The sequence below is a fragment of the Carcharhinus amblyrhynchos genome, chromosome 14 (genome assembly GCF_965287045.1).
Source record: "Carcharhinus amblyrhynchos chromosome 14, sCarAmb.v2.hapA, whole genome shotgun sequence".
NCBI classification, from domain to species: Eukaryota; Metazoa; Chordata; class Chondrichthyes; order Carcharhiniformes; family Carcharhinidae; genus Carcharhinus; species Carcharhinus amblyrhynchos.
Window position 1 is genome coordinate 69,436,367 of NC_137337.1, and position 16,963 is coordinate 69,453,329.

The window sequence follows — 16,963 nt, forward strand, 5'->3', positions numbered from 1 at the left end:
CTGATCATGATGTCTGCCAAAAACCGAATGCACTTACAGAGTCCGTATCCTTCCATTCCCATCCTATTCATGGATTCGTCTAGTTGTCCCTTACATGGCATTATCAAACCTGCTCCCACCACCTCCTTGGGCAGCGCGTTCCAAACATTCACCACCCTCTGTGGAAAAGACTTACCCCGCACATCTCCTCTAAACTTTTCCTCATGCACCTTAAACCCATGCCCCCTAGTACTACACTTTTCTACCCTAGGAAAGAGCATCTGACTATCCACTCTGTCCAGGCCACTCATAATTTTATAAATCTCTATCAGGTTACCCCCCGACCTCCAGTGAGAACAAACTGACTTTTTCCATAGCTAATATGGAATGGGACAGGAAAATTGCTAATATGGTGGGATAAGAAAATTCTCCCCAAGGAGTTTGTTGTGAAGTTAAACCACAGAAAATCTACTGTAAATGAAAAGTAAGTCCTCTTGAAGAGGGGAGGCTAAGGGGTGACTTAATAGAGCTCTTTAAAATTAGGAAAGATTTTGCAAATGTAAACACAGAGGATGAGATTTTCTATCCGTGTTTTGCAAAGGCAACTTCCTTCCTTTCCCACAATCTGAACATGTTGCAACCTTTATAATCCAAGTACATCATTCTTACCATTCAGTGCCTGAATCTCTCCGATCAGATTTCCACCTCTATTACAGCATGTTTCATCAAAGGCACAAAATGACATCCTCTGTAACTGTGTAGCATGCACATTATTCCTCCAATAATAATTCCAGCAGTCAGATGTAAAGGAACAGTTCTTTATTCCACAAAATAAAGTAAAGCAAAAACTACAAGGCTGTTATGAACACAAACAGACTGGAATATAGGTTAAGGGTGAAGGGGGGAAAGTTTAAAGGGAATATTAGGGGGGGCTTTTTCACACAGAGTGTGGAGGGAGTGTGGAATGAGCTGCCAGATGAAGCGGTAAACACAGGCTCACTTTTAACATTTCAGAAGATCTTGGACAGGTACATGGATGTGAGGGGTGTGGAGGGATATGGTCCGGGTGCAGGTCAGTGAGACTAGGCAGACAAGAAGGCCCAAAAGGCCTGTTTCTGTGCTGTAATGTTCTATGGTTCTCTGGAACCTGTGGCAGGGGCAGGGCGGGGCGGGAGGTTTTGTGGGGGGGGGATGATCATCATTGGTGGGATCAGAAGATCCCATCAACCAGAACATCTAGAAAATTTCAGCAAGAGAGAATGTTTCGTCTTGTGGGGAAAATCAAAGATAGAGGCCATCGATATAGGATAGTCACTGAGAAATCAGACAGTGTTTTCAGAAGGACTTCCTTACCAAGTGCTTAATGTTTGTTTATTAGTGTCACAACTAGGCTTGCATTAACACTTCATTCATAAGATATAGGAGCAGAATTAGGCCATTTGGCCCATTGAGTCTTCTCCGCCATTTGATCATGGCTAATATACTCCTCGTCTCCATTTTCCTGCCTTCTCCCCATAACCCTTCAACCCATTACCAATTAAAAATCTGTCCAACTCCTCCTTAAGTTTACTCACTGTCCACTGCAATGAAGTTACTGTGAAAATCCTCGAGTCGCCACACCCCTGTTCCAAGGACAGTGAGGGAGAACTTAGCATGGCCAACATAAGAACATAAGAAATAGGAGCAGGAGTAGGCCATCTGGCCCTTCGAGCCTGCCCCGCCATTCAATAAGATCATGGCTGATCTGTCGTGGCTCAGTTCCACATTCCCGCCCTCTCCCCATAACCCTTAATCCCCTCGCTTATCAAAAACCCATCAACCCGCGTCTTAAAAATATTTAGCGAGGTAGCCTCCACCACTTCAACGGGCAGAGAATTCCAGAGATTCACCACCCTTTGAATGAAGAAGTTCTTCCTCAACTCCGTTCTAAACCGCCCCCCCTTTATCTTGAGGCTGTGCCCCCTAGTCCTACTGTCCTTTCTGAGCGGGAAGAGTCTCTCCACGTCTATCCTATCCATCCCATTCATCATCTTATACGTCTCAATGAGATCTCCCCTCATTCTTCTAAACTCTAACGAGTACAAGCCTAGTTTATTCAGCCTCTCCTCATAGCTCAACCCCCTCAACTCCGGCATCAGCCTAGTAAACCTCCTCTGCACTCCCTCCAAGGCCAAAATATCCTTGCGTAAGTACGGCGCCCAAAACTGCACACAGTACTCCAGCTGCGGCCTCACCAATGCCCTATACAGCCGCAGCAAGACCTCCCTACTTTTATATTCAATCCCCCTCGCTATGAAGGCCAGCATCCCATTCGCCTTCCCGACCACCTGCTGCACCTGCAAGCTGGGTTTTTGCGACTCATGCACAAGGACCCCGAGGTCCCTCTGCACCGTTGCCTGCTGCAGTTTTTCTCCACGTAAGTAATAATCCTTCCTACCATTATTCCTACCAAAGTGGACCACCTCGCACTTGCCAACATTAAATTCCGTTTGCCAGTTCCTGGACCATTCGCCCAGCCTATCTAGATCCTTCTGCAGACTCTCCACACCCTCCACGCAATTTGCCGTTCCACCAATCTTGGTGTCATCAGCAAATTTCGACACCCTACACTCGGTTCCCTCCTCCAGATCATCTATATAAATGGTAAATAGCTGAGGCCCCAGCACCGACCCCTGGGGCACTCCACTAGTCACCGACCGCCAATCCGAATAGCACCCATTGACCCCTACTCTCTGCCTCCTATTTGACAACCAATCCTCTATCCACGCTAACACCCTACCCCCAACTCCATGCCCCCTAACCTTCTGCAATAACCTCTTGTGAGGTACCTTGTCAAACGCCTTCTGAAAATCAAGAAAGACCACATCCACCGGCTCTCCTCTATCCACTGCCCTAGACACATCCTCATAGAACTCCAGTAAATTTGTCAGACACGACTTCCCCTTAACGAAACCGTGCTGCGTCTGCTCTATCAAGCAATTCCCCTCAAGATGCCTCACTATTTCCTCCTTGATGACGGATTCTAACATTTTACCTACAACAGACGTCAAACTAACCAGCCTATAATTCCCCGCCTTTTGCCTGGCACCCTTCTTAAACAACGGCGTAACATTAGCCGCTTTCCACATTTAACCAGCACGTCTTTCAGAATGAAGGAGGAAACCAGACTGGTCAGAGGAAACCCATGCAGACATGGGGAGAATGTGCAGACTCCACATAGATAGTGACCCAAACCGGGAATTGAACCCGTGTCCCTGTCGTAGTGAGGCAGTAGTGCTAACCACTGTGCCAGCGTGCCGCCCATGTGTTAGGGGAGAACGTGCTGACTCTGCATAAGCTAGGAATCGAACCCAGGTCTCTGGCGCTGTGAGGCAGCAGTGCTAACCACTGTGACATGCGCAGCGTGTGATGAAAATGTGGAACCTGTTACTCAGGGAGCAGTTGAAGCAAGTAGTATGGATGCATTTAATGGGAATTTAGCCAAGCAAGAGGGAGAAAGGAATAAAGGATTATGCTGGTTTCTCTCAGTTGGTCCCTCGCGATTGGAGATGATTTGTTTTCACACTGGTTCAATGGTTTCTGATGAGTCCAATGAGTGATCTGCAGACTCTGCCACACCTGGGGCAGGTGGTGGTACTTGAAGAGCTGGGTAGACGGGTTGTTTGGAGGTTTGTCCACTCCCTCTGACACCTCAACTCCACCTCGGATGTTGCCAATGAAGCCTTTCAACCTTGATGCCTTCTCGAATAATTAGATGAGGACAGGGTTTTTATTCGTTAACAGGATGTGAACATCAATGGCAAAGCAGCACTTCTTACCCCTCCTCAATGTCCCTGGAAATTAAGTGGCCTGCTATGTCTTTTGAGAGGCCAATTCTATTTCTGTGGGTCCAGAGTCATGTGTAGGTCAGCTTCTGGGTTTTACAAACGTTGAACATGGTCACCATTACTGATGGTCAGCTTTATATATTCTAGATTTATTCATTGTGTTCAAATTCCAACAGCTGCCATGGTGGGATTTGAACCCATGTCCCCCGGGGCATTCATCTGAGCGTGTGGATTTTATTAGTCCAGTGACATCTCCATCTCCTCAGTGCTCAAATGAAGCATAAATGCTGGCACAGACCGGTTGGGAGAATGGCCAGTATCTAAGCTGTAGGGAATCCGATGAATGTAAAGCTTTCTCCTGTAGCTTTCTCCACTTGTCTCATGGACCTGCTGACTCATGTCTGTCCCTGGAGCCTTTCCCACCCTCTCGTGTCCTGATAATGCATCCATTCTTTGTGTGCAGACCTTCATAATAGGTTCTGGCAAGTTATTCAGCCCCAGTTTGAAATGGGAGCACTGCCAAAGCAGATTCAGCTCTGGTCCAACATCAGGACATATGTTTTTGCAAGCAGCGTTTACTGATTAGCGAAAAAGGAACGATGTAGTTTTGTGTTTTTTTTTGTCCATTCAGATTGTGTGCTGTGGGACAGAGTTGTGGGCGCTTTGTACATTAACATTCCGCGATCCAATGTGTTTAGTAATGTCATTTTATTCAGTGTTATCTTTTCTGCTGAAATCACAGTATCATAGCATCTACAGTGCAGAAGGAGGCCCTTTGGCCCATCAAGTCTGCACTGACCACAATCACCCCATCCTTATCACCCCACACATTTTACCCTAGCTGGTCCCCCTGAACTAAGGGGCAATTTAGCACAGTCAATCTCCCTGCAGGAGGTCCACCTTTGGACTGTGGGAGGAAACCGGAGGAAACCCACGGGGGGGAATGTGCAGACTCCACACAGACAGTGACCCAAGCCGAGAATCGAACCCAGGTCCCTGGCGCTGTAAGGGAACAGTGCTAACCCACTGTGTCACCGGAAGATTTAACTGAGGTTATTTTCTGCTGTTGGGTCATTTTGAGGCCTTTCGAAAGTCCCAGACCTTGCCTAGACAAAGCTAATCAGTCCTGGCAAGGATCAATTATCTTTGGCTTTGAGGCAATATGGTTTCTTTCAGAGTTGAAGACTATCACAGTCATTTTTATGTCAAATTCCAGATAGGATCAGGGTCCAGCACTGTCAGTAGTCTGCTCTACACATGTGGCGGGAGTGGGGTGGGTGCTGGAGCAGATGATGATGGGGTATTCCATTCAGGAAACCACAATCCAGCGTGACCACAATGGTCATGGTTTCATCTGGCCATCCTTGGCAGGCAACTCACACAGAGTTCCTAGGCCATAGAACTTTGCAGCATAGAAAGGGGCCACTTTAAACCCACCACATTTGCAACTGCTCTTTGAAAGAGTTGTCCACTTGAACCCAATCCTCTGTTCTTTCCCTGCGTGCTTTCAATTAAGTTTGCAAATCCTTTTTAAACTTGTGATAGGTGGCAAATTCAGGCCCAATGAAATCACGGCACGTAACTAGGTGGAATTGAGTGGTGAGGAGTAAGTAAAGAGGCTTTAAAGTGATTTAAACAAATTGAGTGAGTGGGCAAATACATGGCAGATGCCGTATAGCCAGAGAATCCTGGGCCTGGGGGTGTGGGGTGCTCTGTTGGAGACTTGGTGCAGGCCTGATAGTCCAAAGGGCCTCCTTCTGCACTGTAGGGATTCCATGATTCGATGGAGGTCCCTGAGTAAGGAGGCTCCAGGTGTGGGGGGCCTCTGAGTGTGAAGATCAGAGTGAGGAATTCCTAAGTGTTGAGGTCCCTGAATACGGACTCATCTGGGTATACAAATCCTTGTGAATGGGGGTCAATACTCCACACAGTGGGCAGAATTTAACCAGCATCGTTGGGCGTGATCCTGATTTCTGAGCTCTCGTGATTTTACTAGAAGCAGATTTCCAGCAAGGTCAGCTTCTCACTGGAAATGGGAAGGAGCCTGAATAATTTATTTAAATATATTTAAATGTGTTTAGCAAGCCTGGCGCTGAATCGTTCTGGGCTCACTTGACTTTAAAGCCTCGTCGGGAAGATAGTCTCCAACGAGGAAAACACCTGCTCCCCATAAACGGTGGACAGTCATGTTGGCCTTACCAGTGCAACTGGAGGCCATTGACAGGTCGAGGGCAATGGAGTGTCCCTTGGGCAGTTCCAGCTTGGTAATGCCAGCCTGGCACCTTAGCAGTGCCACCTGGCACCTTGTCACTGCCAGCCTGGCACCTGGACAATGCCCAGTGGGCACCATGGCACTGGCATTGCCCAGGAGCTGGGGCCTATAGGGGCAGGGCCTATGGTGCCGATACAGAGTGGGGTCAGTGGAGGGTGGGGCATGAAGAGGCAGCCTGATCAGGGGGGAGGGAAACTCACTGCTCACTCTGTAGTGGGATCAGATTGGAGGGGAGGGGACCCACTGCCAATCTGCAGTTGCGATTGGAGCAGTGGGGGCCCGATCAGTCTGGGCAGTGGGGGAGGGGGGTGGTGGGGGCTAGATGCCCATGCACTATGGGGCTTATGATCTGCTTTGGGCCCCCACATTTGTGGTGGGGGGTGGGGGGAAGCTAGTTGAGAGGCTGCCTGCAGTAGCAGGGGCCTGACAACTCTCTCTGTCTGCCAGACTCCTGCTATTGAGCATGTGCAAAATCAGAGGTCTGAACATGCACAGTGGCTCCCTCTACAGACTGGCCGGTGAGTTAAGCCCAGCCCACTGCCTGAAACAGCTAGAAACAGTCTACACCATTTTTCCAGTGACTAAGTGCGTAAGATTGGGAGTGAAAATGCACCCAAAAAAAAATCAGGAACTCTCCTATTTTCATACTGGCTGGACACCTTAGAATAAATCTCATAAATTTCCACCCAGTGTGTCAAGTGGAAGGAACATTTAGTGATAATCCTGCCCTCTTGTATTGCATGAAAGGTGAAATGTACTCATATCCAGTTGCATGCGATTAATCCACAGTACAAAGACCGTTCAAGATTATGTGTCGCCTTCGACAACCTGCTCAAAGCATCTTTTCTTCTGATGCCTGAATAATACCCCACTGGCAGGTGTTAACAGAGCTTTCCTAACCATTTTGCAATTTATATGCATCAGCAAAGATCAGATGTGGTGGAGCTGACAGGAAAAGAATGATCGTTATTTGTGTTGGATATTCATTGGCTTTTCTGCTATTGAACAGCAGATGATTTCTCCATAAATTCTCAGCGATTAAACGACTTATCTGTCAGCGTGAGTATTTTCCAATAATGTTCGCATTCAAGTGTTCACTGCTCCCATCTTTAGATGCAAAACTAGACTCAAAGTGAGTCAGATCCTAACACAAAACTATAAATTATAAATAAGGGCCAAAGGCACTGACAGGAAATGTCCCTCCTGTGCCAAAGGTGTATCAAAATCAAAATACACTTCTAAAGAATCAATTTTGAGCTTACACCGAGTCTACAGTACATAACAGGCCATTTGGCCCAACCTGTCTATGCTGGTGTTTACATCCCACATAAAATCCCACATGGAGGCACAGTGGTTAGCCCTGCTGCCACACAGTGCCAGGGATCCAGATTCGATTCCTGACTTGAGTCACTGTCTGCGCGCAGTCTGCACGTTCTCCCCGTGTCTGCATTGGGCTTCTTCTGGTTTCCTCCCATAGCCCAAACACTTGCTGATTAGGTGCATTGGCCGTGCTAAATTCTCCCTCAGTGTACCTGAACAGGCACCGGAGTGTGGCAACTAGGGGATATTCACAGTAACTTCATCGCGGCATTAATGTAAGCCTACTTGTGACACTATAAAATAAACTTTTAAAACTATTTTAAACCCCTTTGACAATGACGAGATCAGAAGATCTTGCTGTCAGCCAGTGTTAGGTCACCTTTGCTTCCGTGAAACATGCAGTGGTGCACAGAAAATCCCACCTATAGTGTTTAGTTCTGCCTCCCCATTTTCTCCACATCTGCCCTATCCAATCATTTTACAACTTGAAAGACCTAAAAGGGCACATTCCTCAACCTTCTCGAGAAAAGAGCTTCATCCAGCTCAACCTTTCCTGATAGGCTGAACATCTCAGTTCTGGAAGGGCGTTCAAGGTAGTAATGGTGTCAGTGGGTTTATAAAGGGGTAAAGGTGGACAGCCTATCCCCAGAATGGAGGTAGTCAAGAAAGGGAAGAGCCTTCCCTTCACTTTGTACACTATTCCAATGATGTTCAACGTAAGCTTGGGGACCTCAGGTTGGAAGCACCTCAGCTTCCAGTTAGACTCATGGCAACCTTCTGGAATCAACATTTGAGCTCAGCCATTCCAGATCATAGGACAAAGTGCTGGAAAATGGGATTAGAATGGACAGATAGCCAGCACAAACATGATGGTCCAAAGGGCTTCATTTGGTGCTGTAAAACTCTACAAATGGAGTTCTCCAGTCTTGATTGTTCCCATCTGGTGCCAGCAAGAATGGAGAATTTGGCACTCAGCCAAAACTCTGTTACCTGCAGCGGGACTGGAGAATGTCAGCCACAGGTGAGGTTGGAAAATTCCGACTTATGACTCTAAGCATTGTCCCCAACAGATTTTCATGATGACTTTCCTCTTCCCATTTACATCTCCGCTGGACTCATCTTTGTTTCTTGTTACCATCCTCTTTTGGCTTGCCTCATCATCTCTTTTGTCCTTTAATCTCTGTTGCCACCCTATCACAGCCAGCCCTATTGGTTTATTTTTCTCCCCTCTCCACTTTCCTTGCATCGGTTAATGCTTATTATATATCTAACCTTCCCCAGTTCAGATGAAAGGTCACAGATCTGAAACATTGTGCGTGATATTATGGCCTCGCTCATCCTGAAACTGTAGGATCCCACAAGAAGTCAATGACCATGAAACCATTGTCGATTGTCGGAAAAACCCATCTGGTTCAGTAATGTCCTTTAGGGAAGGAAATCCTCCATCCTTACTCATTCACACTTACTCCAGAGTCACAGCAGTGTAGTTGACTCTCAACTGCCCTCTGAACAAGGGCAGCTAGGGATGGGCAATAAATGCTGGCCAGCCAGTGGCACCCAAGTCCCATGTAAAATAAAAGTGGTTTGGCAGGTGAGTGCTCGAAACCGATCAAACTTTCATTCTTCTAATTACATTATTATGTATGAAGCTTCTAATTTGATCCAGGTATCCACAATCCCCTATATCATAAGAACATAAGAACATAAGAAATAGGAGCAGGAGTAGGCCATCTGGCCCTTCGAGCCTGCCCCGCCATTCAATAAGATCATGGCTGATCTGTTGTGGCTCAGTTCCACTTTCCCGCCCTCTCCCCATAACCCTTAATCCCCTCTCTTATCAAGAACCCATCAACCCGCTTCTTAAAAATATTTAGCGAGGCAGCCTCCACCACTTCAACGGGCAGAGAATTCCAGAGATTCACCACCCTTTGAGTGAAGAAGTTCCTCCTCAACTCCGTTCTAAACCGCCTCCCCTTTATCTTGAGGCTGTGCCCCCTAGTCCTACTGTCTTTTTTGAGCGGGAAGAGTCTCTCCACCTCTATCCTATCCATCCCATTCATCATGAACTCACTGTAATGAATAACAACAGGGGGGCATTGTATTTTGTGTAAGTGATCTTGATAACTAGTTGATTCTTTATCACAGCATAAGCTGTCTTGATTTAATTTACATTTTTATGCATTTTGCAATAAAAATTGTACAGACATTTCCATCAAAATGGTTTGGAGGAGCATGTTCAAATTATTGGACTAGTATGTTCAAATTATTTGGTGGCACGGTGGCACAGTGGTTAGCACTGCTGCCTCACAGGGATCCAGGTTCAATTCCCGGCTTGGGTCACTGCCTGTGTGGAGTTTGCGTGATCTCCACATTGTCAGCATGGGTTTCCATCAGGAGCCCTAGTTTCCTCTCACACTCCAAAGATGTGCGGGTTAGGTGGATTGGCCATGCTAAATTGCCCCTTAGTGTCAAGCAGGCTAGCTAGGGTAAATGATTGGGGTTATGGGGATAGGGTCTGGGTGGTTGGTGCAGGCTTAAAGGGCCAAATGGCCTCCTTCTACACCATAGGGATTCTATGTCTAACATTTAGACTGAGATATCTCTTCCAAGGTGAAATGATGACACATAAGAACATAAGAACATAAGAAATAGGAGCAGGAGTAGGCCAACTAGCCCTCCGAGCCTGCCCCGCCATTCAATAAGATCATGGCTGATCTGTCGTGGCTCAGTTCCACATTCCCGCCCTCTCCCCATAACCCTTAATCCCCTCTCTCATCAAAAACCCATCAACCCGCGTCTTAAAAATATTTAGCGAGGCAGCCTCCACCACTTCAACGGGCAGAGAATTCCAGAGATTCACCACCTTTTGAGTGAAGAAGTTCCTCCTCAACTCTGTTCTAAACCGCCCCCCCCTTTATCTTGAGGCTGTGCCCCCTAGTCCTACTATCCTTTCTGAGCGGGAAGAGTCTCTCCACCTCTATCCTATCCATCCCATTCATCATCATATACGTCTCAATGAGATCTCCCCTCATTCTTCTAAACTCTAACGAGTACAAGCCTAATCTATTCAGCCTCTCCTCATAGCTCAACCCCCTCAACTCCGGTATCAGCCTAGTAAACCTCCTCTGCACTCCCTCCAAGGCTAAAATATCCTTGCGTAAGTACGGCGCCCAAAACTGCACACAGTACTCCAGCTGCGGCCTCACCAATGCCCTATACAGCCGCAGCAAGACCTCCCTACTTTTATATTCAATCCCCCTCGCGATGAAGGCCAGCATCCCATTCGCCTTCCTGACCACCTGCTGCACCTGCAAGCTGGGTTTTTGCGACTCATGCACAAGGACCCCGAGGTCCCTCTGCGCCGTCGCCTGCTGCAGTTTTTCTCCACGTAAGTAATAATCCTTCCTACCATTATTCCTACCAAAGTGGACCACCTCGCACTTACCAACATTAAATTCCATTTGCCATTTCCTGGCCCATTCACCCAGCCTATCTAGATCCTTCTGTAGACTCTCCCCACCCTCCGCACAATTTGCCTTTCCACCAATTTTGGTGTCATCAGCAAATTTCGACACCCTACACTCGGTTCCCTCCTCCAGATCATCTATATAAATGGTAAATATCTGAGGCCCCAGCACCGACCCCTGGGGCACTCCACTAGTCACCAACCGCCAATCCGAATAGCACCCATTGACCCCCACTCTCTGCCTCCTATTTGACAACCAGTCCTCTATCCACGCTAACACCCTACCCCCAACTCCATGTTCCCTGACCTTCTGCAATAACCTCTTGTGAGGTACCTTGTCAAACGCCTTCTGAAAATCCAGAAAGACCACATCCATCGGCTCTCCTCTATCCACCGCCCTAGACACATCCTCATAGAACTCCAGTAAATTTGTCAGACACGACTTCCCTTTAAGGAAACCGTGCTGCGTCTGCTCTATCAAGCAGTTCCCCTCAAGATGCCTCACTATTTCCTCCTTGATGACGGATTCTAACATTTTACCTACAACAGACAGCCAGGGATGATCAGAATTGCACTGTCATATTAATATTGAATGTGTGAAGAAGTTTGTATGGAGTACTCCCATGTAGTACTTCAGCGAAAGCTTCTAACTCCTGGATGATTGCCTTGGATCACCCCCGGGATTGATACTGGGCAAAACAATTTGGGTGAGATTGGAGGAAGGAGGCTATCAGTAAACACCTGGGGGAAAACTTTATAGTCCCGACCAGCAGGGGTGGTGGGTGTCTGTAAAATGCCCCCAGTGGCCTTGCTGGAACTCCCTAAACCAACCCCCACCTGTCTGCAATTCGTCAAAGTAGCATGGGTTCAGCTGATTCTGGAATCCCTAAGGTGAGTACCCTTCCATTCAGGGCATAGCCTGTGGGTTGCACTAGAAGCAGCAAGTGATACAGTGGGCAACCACAAGGAGGGCCATCATGGTGATGCTTCAAACATGAATTCTGTGCCTATAGGCTTGGTACTAGCTCCAAGTTCATATCAAATTGTAAACAGCGTGTGATACAGACTGACAAAGATTTGGATGTGACCATACAAAGATGCTTCAATTATGACCTTTACCATCTTCAGAGAGAGGAGAGAAGATTCTTACGCAATCCGCCTGGGCTGGATTCCAGCCTAGAAGGACAATATTCTAACATACTGTGCCACCTAGTCGCCACCAATCAAATTTATGTTAATAGATCATTCTAACAGCTTAATGGAAGGACCAGTTCCAACATAACTCAAGTGCTTAAGACAACAAATGGCAAGAATCTTTATATGAAAAGTTATGGTCTGCACAGTATAAGGAAGAATAGTATCTGTCTAACTACACCCTACAAGGATATAAACACTGCGATAATAATGGAGCAATGTACCTATCTATGGGCATAGGAATGGGACCGAGAGGCACACTCTTACTGGAATTGTTTGCTTTATATGGGAACGTCTTGGTTGTGGGCCAAATGAAACAATGGATAGAAGAAATAAATAACATACTCTTTGTAGATGGAAGAGTGGTGCTGGCAGGGAAAGAAAGTCAGTAAGGGAGCATGGAACAATAAAGCTGATCTGAAATCAGCAGAAGTGAATTGTAGGACAGGGCAGGCAATATTATTCCTATCAGGATGTCAGTACGGCTCTCCACTCTCAACAACTGGTCATCTTAAGGCTGCATATGTGAGGGTGGAACCAAACCATACAACAACGTCGTGTGGGTTTGTTCAGATATATATCGGATTGACAGATCCTTTTTGACACGGTGGCACAGTCGAGTGGTGGCACAGTAAGGTGGCACAGTGACACAGTGGTCAGCACTGCTGCCTCACAGCTCCAGGGACCTGGGTTCAATTCCCAGCTTGGGTCATTGTCTGTGCAGAGTTTGCACGTTCTCCCTGTGTCTGTGTGGGTTTCCTCCGAGTTCTCTGGTTCCCTCCCAGAACCCAGCAGCATTGAGAGCACGGTTTAGCAAGGGTGGAAGATTGGACCGAAAATATCTCATTTCTTTTTGGATGAACACGTACCACATCCCACGCTATGAAGAATGATAGGTCTGGCCCAAAAGTTAAAACTCTAAATTGGGGCAAGGCCAATTTTGATGGTATCAGGCAGAAACTTTCAACAGTTAATTGGGGCAGTCTGTGGGAAGGCAAATAGGCGTCTGGTACGTGCTTTCAAAAGTGTGTTAACCGAGGTTCAGGATGAGCACTTTCCTCTTAGAGTGAAGGGCAAGGCTAGTAAAAGTAGGGAATCCTGGATGACTTGAGATATTGAGACCCTGGCCAAGAAGAAGAAGGAGGCACATGACATGCAAAGGCAACTGGGATCAAGAGAATCCCTTGAAGAGTATAGGGGGTGACGGAGTCGAGTTAAGAGAGAAATCAGGAGGGCAAAATGGGGACATGAGATTGTTTTGGCAGATAAGGCAAAGGAGAATCCAAAGAGCTTCTACAAATACATAAAGGCCAAAAGAGTAACCAGGGAGAAAGTAGGACCTCTTAAGGATCAACAAGGTCATCTATGTGCGGATCCACAAGAGATGGGTGAGGTCCTAAATGAATATTTCTCATCAGTATTTACTGTTGAGAAAAGCATGGATGTTAGGGAAATTGAGGAAATAATTAGTGATGTCTTGAGGAGTGGACATATTATAGAGAAGGGGGTGCTGGAAATCTTAAAGCATATCAAGGTAGATAAGTCCCCAGGATCTGATGAAGTGTATCCCAGGACATTGTGGGAGGCTAGGGAGGAAATTACGGGTCCCCTTGGAGAGAAATTTGAATCATTGATCGTTACAGACAAGGTGCCTGAAGATTGGAGGGTGGCAAATGTTGTGCCTTTGTTTAAAAAGGGCTGCAGGGAAAAGCCTGGGAATTACAGGCTGGTGAGCCTCCTATCTGTGATGGGTAAGTTGTTGGAAAGTATTTTGAGAGACAGAATCTACAGGTATTTAGAGATGCAAAGACTGATTAGGGACAGTCAGCATGGCTTTGTGGGTGGAAAATCATGTGTCACAAATTTGATTGAGTTTTTTGAAGGGGTAACCAAGAAGGTAAATGAGGGCAGTGCAGTTGATGTTGTCTACATGGACTTTAGCAAGGCCATTGACAAGGTATCACATGGTAGGTTGTTATATAAGGTTAAATCTCACGGGATCCAGGGTGAGGTATCTAAGTGGATATAAAATTGACTTGATGACAGAAGCAGAGGGTGGTTGTAGAGGGCTGTTTTTCAAACTGGAGGCCTGTGATCAGCGGTATGCCTTAAGGATTGGTGCTGGGTCTACTGTTATTTGTCATTTATACTAATGATTTGGATGAAAATATAGGAGGCATGGTTAGTAAGATTGGTGACATACTGGACAGTGAAGAAAGTTAACTCAGATTACAATGGGATCTTGATCAATTGGGCCAGTGGGCTGACGAATGCAAATGGAGATTAATTTAGATAAATGCGAGGTGATACATTTTGGTAGATTGAACCAGGGCAGGACTTACACAGTTAATGGGAGGGGAGAGTTACAGAACAAAGAGATCTCAAGGTACAGGTTCATAGCTCCTTGAAAGTGGAGTCACAGGTGGACAGAGTGGTGAAGAAGACATTCAGCATGCTTGGTTTCATTGGTCAGGACATTGAATACAGGAGTTGGGACGTTTTGTTGAAGTTGTATAAGACATTGGTAAGGCCACACTTGGAATACTGGCCACCTGGTTATAGAAAGGATATTATTAAACTAGAAAGGATGGGGAAGCGATGGAAAGGTGGTAGGAGTGGAGGGTCTCAATGACATTATTGTTACTAGAGAGGCGGTGCTCGACAGACTGGAGGGACTGATTATGGACAAGTCCCCAGGACCGGATGGAATGCATCCGAGGGTTCTGAAAGAAATGGTGGAGGTGATAGTGGATGCCTTGGTGGTTATTTTCCAAACGTCGCTGGATTCCGGGGAAGTGCCGGAAGATTGGAAAACGGCTAATGTTACGCCGTTGTTTAAGAAGGGTGGCAGGCAAAGGGCAGGGAATTATAGGCCGGTTAGTTTAACGTCTGTTGTAGGTAAAATGTTAGAATCCGTCATCAAGGAGGAAATAGCGAGGCATCTTGAGGGGAATTGCTTGATAGAGCAGACGCAGCACGGTTTCGTTCAGGGGAAGTCGTGTCTGACAAATTTATTGGAGTTCTATGAGGATGTGTCTAGGGTGGTGGATAGAGGAGAGCCGATGGATGTGGTCTTTCTTGATTTTCAGAAGGCATTTGACAAGGTACCTTACAAGAGGTTATTGCAGAAGGTAAGGCGGCATGGAGTTGGGGGTAGGTGTTAGCGTGGATAGAGGATTGGTTGTCAAATAGGAGGCAGAGAGTGGGGGTTAATGGGTGCTATTCGGATTGGCGGTTGGTGACTAGCGGAGTGCCCCAGGGGTCAGTGCTGGGGCCTCAGATATTTACCATTTATATAGATGATCTGGAGGAGGGAACCGAGTGTATGGTGTCGAAATTTGCTGATGACACCAAGATTGGTGGAACGGCAAATTGCGTGGAGGGTGTGGAGAGTCTGCAGAAGGATCTAGATAGGCTGGGCGAATGGGCCAGGAACTGGCAAATGGAATTTAATGTTGGCAAGTGCGAGGTGGTCCACTTTGGTAGGAATAATGGTAGGAAGGACTATTACTTACATGGCGCAAAACTGCAGCAGGCGACGGTGCAGAGGGACCTCGGGGTCCTTGTGCATGAGTCGCAAAAACCCAGCTTGCAGGTGCAGCAGGTGGTCAGGAAGGCGAATGGGATGCTGGCCTTCATAGTGAGGGGGATTGAATATAAAAGTAGGGAGGTCTTGCTGCGGCTGTATAGGGCATTGGTGAGGCCGCAGCTGGAGTACTGTGTGCAGTTTTGGTCGCCGCACTTATGCAAGGATATTTTGGCCTTGGAGGGAGTGCAGAGGAGGTTTACTAGGCTGATACCGGAGTTGAGGGGGTTGAGCTATGAGGAGAAGCTGAATAAACTAGGCTTGTACTCGTTAGAGTTTAGAAGAATGAGGGGAGATCTCATTGAGACATATAAGATGATGAATGGGATGGATAGGATAGAGGTGGAGAGACTCTTCCCGCTCAGGAAGGACAGTAGGACTAGGGGGCACTGCCTCAAGATAAAAGGGGGGCGGTTTAGAACAGAGTTGAGGAGGAACTTCTTCACTCAAAGGGTGGTGAATCTCTGGAATTCTCTGCCCGTTGAAGTGGTGGAGGCTGCCTCGCTAATTATTTTTAAGACGCGGGTTGATGGGTTTTTGATAAGCGAGGGGATTAAGGGTTATGGGGAGAGGGCGGGAATGTGGAACTGAGCCACGACAGATCAGCCATGATCTTATTGAATGGCGGGGCAGGCTCGAAGGGCTAGATGGCCTACTCCTGCTCCTATTTCTTATGTTCTTATGTTCTTATGATACTGGGATTGACGGTTTGAGTTATAAGGGGAAGCTGCATAGACTGGGACTTTTTTCTCTGGAGTGTAGGAGGCTGAGGGGGGATCTTATAGAGGTCTACTAAATAATGAGGCATAGATCAGCTAGATAGTCAATATCTTTTCCTGAAGGTAGGGAAGTCTAAAATTAGAGGGCATGGGTTTAAGGTGAGAGGGGAGAGATACAGAAGTGTCCAGAGGGGCAATTTTTTCACACAGAAGGTGGTGGGTTTCTGGAACAAACTGCCAGAAGTAGTGGTAAAGGTGGGTACAATTTTGTCTTTTAAAAAGCTTTTAGACAGTTACATGGGTAAGATGGGTATAGAGGGATATTGGCCAAATGTGGACAATTGGGATTAGCTCAACGGTTTAAAAAAAAGGGCAGCATGGACAAGTCGGGCCGAAGGGCCTGTTTCCATGCTGTAAATCTCTATGACTCTCTGACTTCATCCTCATCCTGGTTACCAGGTGGCACAGTGGCACAGTGGTTAGCTTTGCTGCCTTATAGAGCCAGGGATCCGGGTTCAATTCCTGCTTGGGTCACTGTCTGTGCAGAATCTGTATATTCTCCTCGTGCCTATGCAGGTTTCCTCCGGGTGCTCTGGTCTC